Source organism: Bidens hawaiensis, unplaced genomic scaffold, assembly GCF_021521415.1.
Source record: "Bidens hawaiensis isolate Kalapana, Puna unplaced genomic scaffold, B.hawaiensis_p1.1 tig00020222_1, whole genome shotgun sequence".
NCBI classification, from domain to species: domain Eukaryota; kingdom Viridiplantae; phylum Streptophyta; class Magnoliopsida; order Asterales; family Asteraceae; genus Bidens; species Bidens hawaiensis.
This window is the reverse complement of record NW_027493075.1, coordinates 1-13,733: the sequence shown is the minus strand read 5'-3', so window position 1 is coordinate 13,733 and position 13,733 is coordinate 1. Positions and strand designations below refer to the sequence as shown.

Here is a 13,733-nt window from a genome sequence, read left to right as displayed (position 1 = left end):
TCAGTAGAATTTTCTTCCTTAAAGGCAATTATATTCAATTATGGCGTTCTACTATTCTATCCACCTAATCAAAAGTTTCCAACATGCGTGTCAATGCCACTTTCGACATGCTTTTACTAAAGAAAACAAGTTTCTTCCAAGAAATTACGTATAGAGTTGACTATACACACATAGATATATGCATATATCTAGGTCTCATTCTTCATTAAAAACCAAACATTCTCAAATGCAAGATCATAAGTTTGGCATCATTTTCCATGTCCTAACATTTTCACTTAAGTAGTCCTTTTCAAAGATCTTAGATTGAAGTCTCCTAGTTCTTTTTCTCTTGAACTTGATATTACTTTCGTGTTATTGCATAACATCGCGAGTTCGAATAGTTAAAATGAAGAACAAAAGTGTGCTCTTGATGTTATGTACAATGGTCACAGCAATGCCATGGGCTCATAGCATTTCCGAAGGGCCAGAAGGAGTGGAAGTATGGTTCAAAGAGCTGCTCCCACCTAAGAAACAAAAGCTTACAAAGCTACATTTTTATTTTCATGACACCACCACGGGACCGAGTCAAACCGCCTTCCAAATAGCCGAATCCAATATCAGCTCGACAACGGTTACACAATTTGGTCGCACCTTTATGTTTGACAACCCGTTGACTGTTGAGCCGGATGCACGGTCCACGATGATTGGCAAAGGTCAAGGATTCTTTGGTGCTGCTTCATTTGAAGAACCTAGGTTTCTTATGAACCTTAATTTTGTGTTTACACAAGGGAAATATAACGGCAGCACTCTTCAGTTTCTAGGAACAAACCCTATACTTCACCAGGTTCGTGAGATGTCTATTGTTGGTGGGACCGGGGTTTTTCGACTAGCGCGTGGTGTTGCAACGGCTCAGACGTATTTTCTCAACGATACATCATCAATAGTTGAATATAATCTTGTAGTAATTCATTATTGAGCTTGGTCGATCTGCACCTTGTAGATTTTTATGTTTTTATTTGATTATGTGTTTAACTAAGCTTCAAGACAAAATTAATAAGGTAATCTTATACATATATGCATGTACTCTTCGTTTGAATGGTATCTGAATACTTTCATAATCAAGTGAGATTCCTTACAACTCTACAAGTCGAACCAGGTTAAAAAAATTATCCGGCCGGTAGTTTGTTCAACCGACGCCATAACTGATCGATCAAAATGAAGACGAATCAGGAGTAATCAACAATACCGGTGTAGCGGTTCCAATTCTACTTCTCGGTCTGATCCTATTCTGAATTCTGATATTTGATATAAGATAATGGTAGTTTAACTTTTATATAAATTAAGGTCTTCTGGCAAGAATGATAAATGATGAATATAATCATATAATGGTCCATCATTGAGCTAGTTGGGTTTTGGTAAGACAATATAATGATCATAAAGCTACTGGATGGGTCACAATTTAAGATACCAAAATATTAAAATAAACGGAAAACGTAGTGAAACATGTTAAAATAATCAAATATTAACATTGTATTTAATCATTTAATGTTCAGTTTTTTATATCATGCTTTTTGGCATTTTATTAAACAAGACGCTAGAATGCGACGGCCAAGACCAACCAAGGCCACCCTACAAAAATTCAAAATTACACCCAATTGATTCATTAAAAGAAGCGTTTTTCGCTCGATTCTTAAACCTTAGCCCAAAGAAAGTCTCGCGCATTTATTTTTTGCACAATGCAACTTGCCACCGCCTTCTTGCTATTGTGAACAACATTATTTTTAGCTCTCCCAAATTGCCCAAGTTACCAACATCACCGGTAACACCATCCTTTTACTTGTGTCCGAACCGGTCACGATTTCATGCAATCCCAGCAAATCTTTCACTGAAAAAACAAAGAACCTGGGTATATGACACCATGAAGCAATCTACTCTTCTGTTGCACATTATATAGTCGGCGTACATTTAAACTACATAATTTTTAAGGCAACGTAGTTTTTAGAAGTTGTAGGTACCCCATCTCTCTTTAAATAATATTGAGATCACATTAAAGTATCACCATAATACTTTCAAAATTTCAATTGAATTAGTTCAAAGAGAAATACAAGAACGAATACTCAATTTATGTTATGAAACCCCATATTACTGAGAACTCTTAATTAGGATCTATCTTATTATATTAAGCATCGGGTAAGTGCGGAATCCATAACGAGTATGCTTGATGTGTTTTACAGAATCGATGTTCATAACAGCTTCGGATGATTAGTGTATGTGTAATCTGGAAACAATTTGGCATCATAATGAAACTTTATTGAGAGAATCATGCCAAAGTTATGTCATACGTATAACTTACAATTGTTTATATAGGCACCCTATGTGCATAAAGTCTCATGCATATGACCTCCCATACGCCTACAAGCCAGGCATATGAGAAAGGAGAGAGAGAGAGAGGGGGGAGGGGGGAAGGGGTGTTAAATTATACATCAGATCTACAAACTATAATAGCATATACAATTAAACAAAGACCTTACACTAAGTATGGTGATGTGGTGCTAGAGGTGCGGAAATGGCTTCGTAAGCGCTATGCCATTTCCACACACAACACAAAAGTTGGGTGTGTTCCACTTTCCACACCATGTGTGAAAAATGCCACGCCATTCTTAATTTTTATTTTTATATTAATAATAAAAGCATTACATAATCTATTTGTCTATATTATAATATATATTTGAGAGAAGTATGTTAAAAATTGTCGAAGCACGAAATGAATCTGACCTGATCCATGACGATGTTTCCACGGATTTTCGAGATGAACGAACCACGTCTGATCTTCTTCTCCAGCTGCTGGTGACCTGCGATGGCTTTTTGGGGGGGTGTGGAGGTGACTGCAAAGATATCCTGAGGATTTCTTGTTTACAGACACAAAAAAGTGGTGGTGGCTCTTATTGAGCATGACCCCTGAATAAGGAGGTGGAGACCTCCTTATATAGAGAGTCTCATGGCCACCATCATGGTACCCTAATGGGCTTAGTCCAGTTAGGGTTACCTCCACAAAACCCCCTCAGCCCAATAACAATGTATTAGTCCATATAATAAAATAAGCCAAACATAATAAATTTAGGGTCGTAAAACCGGGTTTAGCACCATACCCCTACAAGCCCCCCAAGTCCAGCGTTGCTCCTGGGCGCGCAAGCGTCTAGCTGGAGCGCTGGACTTTATGAGGTGTGTTAGGTCGTGGGGCGGTTTTTTCCCTTTCCTTCGGCCTTGTCTTTATTGTCTTTGAGTTTTGGTAGGTTTTCCCCATGATGGTGACATGTTGCGGTCCTTATGATAATGATGGTGCCCTGTCATAGATAAGATATAGCAGGCATCATAGTGGCGCGAGGCCTGATAAAAGATGGAGCGCGCATCTTGATAATAATGTAACATAACTTGCGCGTGAGGCAGCTTGAGAGTTATGAGTAATAAAGCCTACGCGCGAGGCGACTTACGGATTTATGAGAATAATAAAGCCTGCGCGCGAGGCGACTTACGGATCTATAAGAATAATAAAAACTGCGCGCGAGGCGACTTACGAGTTATAAGAATAATAAAGCCTGCGCGTGAGGCGACTTACGAGCTATAAGAAAAATAAGGCTTGCGCGAGTGGCGACTTACGAGCTATGAGAATAATAAAGCCTGCGCGCGAGGCGACTTACGAGCTATAATAATGAAGCTTGCGCGAGTTGCGGCTTACGAGCTATAATAATAATGAAGCTTGCGCGCGAGGCGACTTAAGAGCTGTAAGAATAATGAAGCTTGCGCGTGAGGCGACTTACGAGCTGTAAGAATAATGAAGCTTGCGCGTGAGGCGACTTACGAGCTGTAAGAATAATGAAGCTTGCGCGTGAGGCGACTTACGAGCTGTAAGAATAATGAAGCTTGCGCGTGTGGCGTCTTACGAGCTGTAAGAATAATGAAGCTTGCGCGTGAGGCGACTTACGAGCTGTAAGAATAATGAAGCTTGCGCGTGTGGCGTCTTACGAGCTCTAAGAATAATGAAGCTTGCGCGTGAGGCGTCTTATGAGCTGTATGAATAATAAAGCTTGCGCGCGTGGCGTCTTACGAGCTGTAAGAATAATAACAGCTTGCGCGCGAGGCGTCTTATGAGCTGTATGAATAATAAAGCCTGCGCACGTGGCGTCTTACGAGCTATAAGAATAATAACAGCTTGCGCGCGAGGCGTCTTATGAGCTGTATGAATAATAAAGCCTGCGCGTGAGGCGACTTACGAGCTGTAAGAATAATAACAGCTTGCGCGCGAGGCGTCTTATGAGCTGTATGAATAATAAAGCCTGCGCACAAGGCGTCTTACGAGCTATAAGAATAATAACAGCTTGCGCGCGAGGCGTCTTATGAGCTGTATGAATAATAAAGCTTGCGCGCGTGAGGCGACTTACGAGCTATAAGAATAATAACAGCTTGTGCGCGAGGCGTCTTATGAGCTGTATGAATAATAAAAGCTTGCGCGCGAGGCGTCTTACGAGCTATAAGAATAGTAACAGCTTGCGCGCGAGGCGTCTTATGAGCTGTATGAATAATAAAGCCTGCGCGTGAGGCGACTTACGGGCTGTAAGAATAATGAAGCTTGCGCGTGAGGCGGCTTACGAGCTATAATAACAGAGCTTGCGCGAGTTGCGGCTTATGAGCTATAATAATAATGAAGCTTGCGCGTGAGGCGACTTACGAGCTATAAGAATAATAAAGCTTGCGCGTGAGGCGACTTACGAGCTATAAGAATAATAACAGCTTGCGCGCGAGGCGTCTTATGAGCTGTATAAATAATAAAAGCTTGCGCGCGAGGCGTCTTACGAGCTATAAGAATAATAACAGCTTGCGCGCGAGGCGTCTTACGAGCTGTATGAATAATAAAGCTTGCGCGCGTGAGGCGACTTACGAGCTATAAGAATAATAACAGCTTACGCGCGAGGCGTCTTATGAGCTGTATGAATAATAAAAGCTTGCGCGCGAGGCGTCTTACGAGCTATAAGAATAGTAACAGCTTGCGCGCGAGGCGTCTTATGAGCTGTATGAATAATAAAGCCTGCGCATGAGGCGACTTACGGGCTGTAAGAATAATGAAGCTTGCGCGTGAGGCGGCTTACGAGCTATAATAATAATGGAGCTTGCGCGTGAGGCGACTTACGAGCTACTTTATGTCCTGCGCCACGCGCAGATGTTGCATGCGCGTGCGCGTAGACTTTGTGTCAGGCGCCATGCGCTGATGTTTCATGCGCTTGCGCATAGGCTTTGGTTTTGTGTTACGCGCCACGAGCAGATGTTGCATGCGCGTGCGTGTAGACTGTGATATGTGTGAGCATGTGATGCGTAAGCATGTGTAATATGCGTGAGCATATGTGATGCGTAAGCATGTGTAATATGCGTGAGCATGTGTAATATGCGTGAGCATATGTGGTGCATGAGCATGTGGTATGAGGATTCCCACCCTTAAGTTTGGAGCGTGTCCATATGGGATATTATGAGGATTCCCAACCTTTAAGTTTGGCGCGTAGCCATATGGGATATTATGAGGACTCCCAACCTTTAAGTTTGGCGCGTAGCCATATGGGATATTATGAGGACTCCCATCCTTTAAGTTTGGCGCGTAGCCATATGGGATATTATGAGGACTCCCAACCTTGAAGTTTGGCGCGTAGCCATATGGGATATTATGAGGACTCCCAACCTTGAAGTTTGGCGCGTAGCCATATGGGATATTATGAGGATTCCCAACCTTGAAGTTTGGCGCGTAGCCATATGGGACATTATGAGGATTCCCAACCTTGAAGTTTGGCGCGTAGCCATATGGGATATTATGAGGATTCCCAACCTTGAAGTTTGGCGCGTAGCCATATGGGACATTATGAGGATTCCCAACCTTGAAGTTTGGCGCGTAGCCATATGGGATATTATGAGGATTCCCAACCTTGAAGTTTGGCGCGTAGCCATATGGGATATTGTGAGGACTCCCAACCTTGAAGTTTGGCGCGTAGCCATATGGGATATTATGAGGATTCCCAACCTTGAAGTTTGGCGCGAGGCCTGATGCGCGCATGCACGGCGATGGAGTGGTGACTCGTGAACGCGCGTGCATGGCGGAGGTCTCTTGCGCAAAACCCAGATGGTGGTTTCCGCGGCGGCAAATGCACAGCTGCGGAGTGAGAATCCGCGGGCGCGCGTACATGGCGGCGGAAGTCTGGTAATTTCTGGATCTGCAATTTTAGAGTCAGATCTGCAACTTTAGACCTAAAATCCAGGTCTGTAATCTAGATCTAGATCTGTAAATCAGATCTAGATAGATCTGAAGCTCGGAGCCGATTTAAAACCATCACAGATCCGGAGACCTGATCATTCGAATCAGGCCGTTTCTTTTTGCACAGATCTGGAAGCCTCTTTTTAGATCTATGGATCTTTTTGAGCTTTAATAGAACAAGCCTTGAAGCCTTTTTCTGTAAACTTCCAGATCTGGGTTTTTCCTGGGAGAGATCTGACAGCCGAGATGAAGATCGAAGGGTAGTTCGTTGCCGTCCCACGGATGGCGCCAATGTCGAAGCACGAAATGAATCTGACCTGATCCATGACGATGTTTCCACGGATTTTCGAGATGAACGAACCACGTCTGATCTTCTTCTCCAGCTGCTGGTGACCTGCGATGGCTTTTTGGGGGGTGTGGAGGTGACTGCTAAGATATCCTGAGGATTTCTTATTTACAGACACAAAAAAGTGGTGGTGGCTCTTATTGAGCATGACCCCTGAATAAGGAGGTGGAGACCTCCTTATATAGAGAGTCTCATGGCCACCATCATGGTACCCTAATGGGCCTAGCCCAATTAGGGTTACCTCCACAAAACCCCATAAGCCCAATAACAATGTATTAGTCCATATAATAAAATAAGCCAAACATAATAAATTTATGGTCGTAAAACCGGGTGGCTCTTATTGAGCATGACCCCTGAATAAGGAGGTGGAGACCTCCTTATATAGAGAGTCTCATGGCCACCATCATGGTACCCTAATGGGCCTAGCCCAGTTAGGGTTACCTCCACAAAACCCCATAAGCCCAATAACAATGTATTAGTCCATATAATAAAATAAGCCAAACATAATAAATTTATGGTCGTAAAACCGGGTTTACACTAGGTATGGCGATGTGGTGCTAGAGGTGCGGAAATGGCTTCGTAAGCGCTATGCCATTTCCACACACAACACAAAAGTTGGGTGTGTTCCACTTTCCACACCATGTGTGAAAAATGCCACGCCATTCTTAATTTTTATTTTTATATTAATAATAAAAGCATTACATAATCTATCTGTCTATATTATAATATATATTTGAGAGAAGTATGTTAAAAATTTTAAAACTTTTGATGCTTATGGTACGTATACTTTTATAAATTTTTATTCAACCATTATTGTTATACCTTATTTATTAATAATGTGTATTTAATTCATTACATTAAGTACTTATAATAATATACATTTAATAATAATTGTTATTTAAAATAATACCTTAATATAATCCTTGTTTAAAACAAGTCGGGTTAGAGGTTGAATAGATTTAACTCTTACAACCTTGCCGCAAGCGGCCACCAACTAGTAATTAAAAAGAAAGATATGAAAATGTTAACAAGCAATAAAGTATTAAACTACAAACCGAGAGGTTTAGAAAGAAACAAACGTAAAAGGTTCCATATTTTCAAAGCAACTAACTTTTCAATGAAATTGTATCGGAGTACTCGTAAACAAAGAAAAAAAAAAGTTCATAAGAGGAAAATTAATTAGGTTGCTTAATTAATTATTAACTAGATATTAGGTCCCGTGTTATTTCATTTTGAATTCAAAACCAGACTCATAAATATGTGCACGCATTACATAACTGAGAATTACATAACTTGCAGCGGATTTAAAGAAACAATATCATATCTAACCAACCTAACTTGGAACCAATTCCCAACTAAAAATCAGCACGTTAGCAGCAAACCGCAGCTCATTAACAGCAAATCGTAGTAGTTAACAGCGAATTCAGCAAACATTCAGCGCGTTTCAGCTCAATTAACAGTTCGTTTCAGCAGCTCGGTACGTTTCAGTGCGTTAAACAGCTTGTTTCAGCACAAAAATAGTGTATTTCAACAATTTTAAACACGTTTCAGTAGTTAAAACTGCTTGTTTCAGCACGTTTATAAGCAATAGTTTTGGCGCGTTTCAGCAAACTTTAAGTTCGTTTCAGCAGAAAAATAGTTCATTTAAGCACTTTTAAACACGTTTCGGCACTTAAAACTGCTCGTTTCAGCATGCTTTCACACTGTTTAGCACGCTTATCAGCAAAGGCAGCAGTTTTCGCGCGTTTTTAGCTCGTTTCAGCAAGAAAACAGTTCGTTTATCAGCAGTTCAGCACTTAAACAGTGCGTTGCAGTAGTTTTAACAGCAAATCAGCATTGAATCAGCAGGTTTTGGCAGGTTTCAACTCGTTTCATCATTTTAAATTGCTCGTTTCAGTGCATTTTTGACCAGTTTTGCTGCAATTCAGCACGTTTTGGTTCGTTTTGGCACCTAACCTGACATGATTAAAACCTCTAGCGGTTTGAACCTTTTATGTTTTCTGTTTCCAAGACTGTAAATTTATATTGTCAGTATAATAAATATTGTTCAAGAATATGAATTCCAAAAACAGAAATCAAAAACCCATAAAGCAAAATCCAAGAAAACAAAAACCCACAAATTATTAAGCAAGAAATAGAAAACCCATGAAGAAAAATCCAAGAAATCAAAAACCCAAAATATAAAAACCTTTCTTTAATAAAAAAAAATCAAAAACACCTTGGAATCAAGCCTCAACTTCTTGATTAGGGTTCTAGATTCGAACCTTGCAATGACGATTGAGGCGGCAACCGCCCTCATAGATCCTAAATATAACAGCCACCACCACCTATTGCCGGAGATCTACACTTAAGGCCACCAAGTATCTATGGCCAAACTGGTAAAATAGAAAACAATTAAAAGAAAGACGAATAGGAAATCAAACGATGAAAAGGAGGCAGATTTAAGGTTGGAGTGATGGCAGGTGATTGTTGTATTAGAATGGTTAGGGTTTCAGTTTGAGAGCCATGAGAAAGGGGGAAAAGGAAGCGTGAAAAGAGCTGCCATATAAGGTTAAATTAATAAAGTGAGAGATAAGAGATGTTTTGAGAGTTTCTAACCCGTTTTTTTAACCCGTGACTCATGGATAGTATCCATAACCCAAGAATTTTATAGACTTAAATCAACGAGAGGCCATCATTTTGAAATGAAGCAATCTGGTGCCACGAGAGGGGGGAGTAACTTAAAGCCTCCAATTATTGGCAACTAGATTTTATCTCCCTTGTTACGGGGGTTGTTTTACATTATTCGTTTTTAATATTTATATATGTATATTTGGATTTTAATTTTATTTATTGTAAGAAAGTTAATAATTAATATACTTTAGGTTTGTTGATGAAATAGTTTCACAAATAAATAATATGTTATAATCCGGTTTAAAAGCAATCTGGGTTTGGTGATACCCATTACCCGTTTATTTTCTTTATTATAAAATTGTTTTTTAATTATAAATTATATCTTTTTTTAAAATAAACTAGGATATTAATTTATAGTATATTCCTATTTTATAGGATTTTCATATCAAATACTTGATGAGATTATTTTTTAATATAATGAGATGTTATAACCCGTTTAAGAGTTATTTGGGTTTGGTAAGACCTTTACCCTTGAATTCGGGTCAAATGCTTGAGAAGCCTTCATTTACAATTAAATCAATCTGATGACTTGAGAGAATGGTTGTTTTATATTTTTCGTTTTTTAATATTTATTTTTTGGATTTTAATTTTCTTTATTGTAAGAAAGTTACTAATATACTTAGGGTTTGATGATGAAAGGGTTTCATAAATAAATGATATGTTATAACCCGTTTAAAAACTATCTGAATTTGGTGTAATTGACTCATGACCCGCTTATGTTTTTTACTATAAAATTGTTTATTAATTATAAATAATATCTTTTTCTTTTTAAATTAGATATTAAATTTTAGCATATCCCTATTTTATTGGATTTTCATATCAAATAATTGGTAAGATTAATTTTTAATTTAATGAGATGTTATAACCCGTTTAAGAGCTATCTGGCTTTGGTAAGACCCATACCCATGAATTTGGATTAATTCAATGAGAGGTCTTCATTTAAAAATCAAGAAATCTGATGGTTTCCATAAAAAGGGGGAGCGATCACATCGCGACACATAGGATTTTAGGGTTTTCGTTTATATATATTGATAGATAAATTAAACAAAAAACGAAAGAAAAAAGCAATTGTTTTTCTCTTCTCTTTGGTTTGTCTTCCACACAAGGTGGAGTATTTCGCGTACCTAATTCACACGTGAAGTGATTCACTGTGTGGCTTTAGCCATGTCGGACCACAGGATCACACCCATCAATCTTATATAATTAGAGGACCATCATATATAACATTTTATTGGCGGCTACAATTGTCGGCAATTATTCAATTACATCAATGGAAGAACACTCAAATCATCAGTAACTTTGTGTTGATCACCCAGCTTGCCATTGATGCACCAGTTGCCACTAGCGGCTAGTTTGCTTACAACTGCTGATGATTAGTAGTAACACACTAGTAGCGACCATTTGTCACTCATGGACTAATTTGTTAGTAATCAATAATAAACGAAAGGCAAATTCTGGATCAAAATCCAAAACATGTGTTATTTTGATTGTCTTTGTTACGAACTGTTTAGACTCCCCGCTGCCCAACCTTGCGGCCCGTTTGGATCTTTGGATACATATGTAACACCCCGGCTAAAGCGGGAACGCCTGAGTGTGACGTACAGATTGCTCAAACACACGTGATATTATTAGGTGACTATAGTAACATTACTTCATTTAAATCTTCATGTAACACAAGTTTATCAAATAATACAAGTTGTAACAAATAAATAAACAAATGATAAGTTGTTCTTTGAATATCATATAGGCATGCTATGTGTCTTCTAACTTTCATCCTCGTATCTTTGCACCTGTAACATATGTATAAAATAAAGTCAGCTATGAACATAGCTGTTGAGATTTCCACAGTTTGATATAATACGTAAAAATGATACAATTCATGGACAAGTGATAAACGAGCAAGTAAAGTCCTTTCCGGATATCAACCAACGTACTTGGGTAATCGCGCAAGTAAGGTCCTTTCTAGTTGGTAACAACCAACGTACTCGGATAATGAGGCCCTTTTCCACTCGATACAAATGGACCTGAGTGCAAAGGGGGCGTATAATCATACTTATTGAGCCTACCACGTGCAAGTAAATTCGAGCAAGTAATCAAGTAACACACAAGTCCATATAGTGAATTGTAGTTTGTAATAGAAATCATAATACTTGAATTTGTAATAAATATATATACTACCCCAAAATATGAAAACGTTTAAAAAGAGCTGGTGAGAAAACTCACCTCGAAATCGAAGACAAACTTGTAATAAAAGCCGAAAGCACAATAAGGAAACCGAAGCGGTCAAACGTCGTAAACTATAAATGAAATAAATACGGAATTTAAAGACTAATCCACGGAATTATTAGAGTTTATTATTTGTTGGGAACATGTATTATTTTATTAGTTTAAGGCATGAGTTATTTTAATATTAATCTAAGTCTTAATGGTTTTAACGAATTTTAAGCTAACGAAATAGAGTTAACGAATTAAAGTTCAAGAATCGAATTAAAATTAACAAATTAAAGTTGACGAGTTAACGTTAACGAATCATGATATAAACAAATTTTAAATGATTTAACGAAATATCTTATTTACATATTATTTAATTAATAATTTATTATTAATAAGTGAACTTTAATATTTATGGAATACGGATTTTAAGGGTACAAGTTTTATCTCAAAAACGATTACGTTGGTGTATTATAAAGATTAACGAATGCAATAATAATATAATATAATATTAACGGGGTTCACAAACTTAACTAATATGAAAGGTTGGGATTTTGGATGAAAATGAGAAAATTTATTTATAAAATAATTCTATTTAACTTAAAATAGTTTAATTTGATTTTTAATAATTTTTAATATATTTGTTATGATTTTTAAATAATAAAAAAAAGGTTTTTAAAAATATATAAACAGAAACGGCCTGATCTAGTTTGAACATATGATTTTAGAATGGAAATAAAAATGTATATATTTTTTATCATCATGTTCATCTTCCCCATTAGAAACCTTAGTTTCAATTCCTTAAATCCGTCCCATGATTGATTATATTAAGTTAGGGGTTTTGATTAACGGCTAAAAACTATACAAATACATATGCATATTACCTGGAGTTATAAAGTTTTGACAGTGACGGCGGGTGGCCGGAAAATGGATTAAAACGAACCAATAGAAGATTATAGAGAGTATATTAGTACTAATTGAAGTTGTGAGTGAGTTTAGATTATCATTTTCGGCCTTTATATAGGATTATTGAAGCGTATTAACTTAAATCATTGTTAATGAAATTTCCATAAATTCCGGCGGGTTTTACGATTAAATTGGTCATTACAAGACATTATAACGCATTATTGACGAAGATTGAGGTTGGTTATTAAGGTCTAAGGCTGCTATAAGGAATTAATTGGGTTCTTAACATGTTTTGGATGTTTTAAACTGCTCGTCGAAGCCGTGATTGCCGCCGACGGTTACGGGCTTTAATTACTTGTTAACTTGTTGTTAAAACACGTTGTTTGCTGATGATTATTGTCGATATCGAGGTCTAAATTAGTTATGGTTCGTTAATTGGAATTTAGAATACATTTTTACGGGGTTCTTGGGCTGCCGGAATGTCGCCGAAGGACGGTGGTCCGGAAAACGGGTGGGATGGGGCTGGGTGGTGTGTTATATTATTTAATAATATAATTTGAATTATAATTACACAAAAGGCCCCTGTACTTTCAAAATATATTAAAACCAATTTAAAACATAACTTACCAAATGAACCTTGAACTTTGATATTGCTTTAAGATTAAAACAAAATATAATTTACGAATTGAATCCCGAACTTTGAGATGCGTTAATAAACGTAAAAAGACATTATAATTTGGGTAGCTAACGTATTATTGAGACTCGTTTAAATAGAAACTTTAAACATTAAAACGTTAAATCTCGGAGTATCAATATTCTATTAAAATGAGTAAGGAAACGGACGAACCACAATTTAAATCCTTGTGAATATAATGTTACCGATATATAATTAACAAGAATGCGCGTGAACGATAAATCGAGTCAAGTTAACGAATTCCTTAAATATCGACGAACATAAAATACGTTAAACGAAACTTGAGATATATATAAATATATATCTTTATAAACAAAGCCGAAAATTTAAAATGGGCCGGGTTTTCGGGTTTGAAAAGTAAGGAATGTTACAACGTAGCTAGATATAACATGGGAATTTGAGGTTACATGAACTATGAAAAAATGTTAGCAAGTTTGTGTTCTTCTCCTATCTCAGATTGTACTTTATTGGAATTGATAATTGAATATCAAAATTACAAAAGGAGTTCTAGTGATATGGTCAAAGATGTGGGAGAATATTACGAGATAATTGTTGGTTTCCATTACTCCCCCTCAAGTTGGAATGTGAAGATCTAGAATGCCCAACTTGTTAAGCAGTAGCCGAAATTGTTG

The 13,733-nt window shown here is 37.5% G+C and overlaps 1 pseudogene; it reads left to right on the top strand.

Moving 5' to 3' along the window:
• Nucleotides 1-230: 230 nt before the first annotated feature.
• Nucleotides 231-976, top strand: LOC143560106 (dirigent protein 22 pseudogene; annotated as a pseudogene).
• The last annotated feature ends 12,757 nt before the right edge of the window (nt 977-13,733 follow it).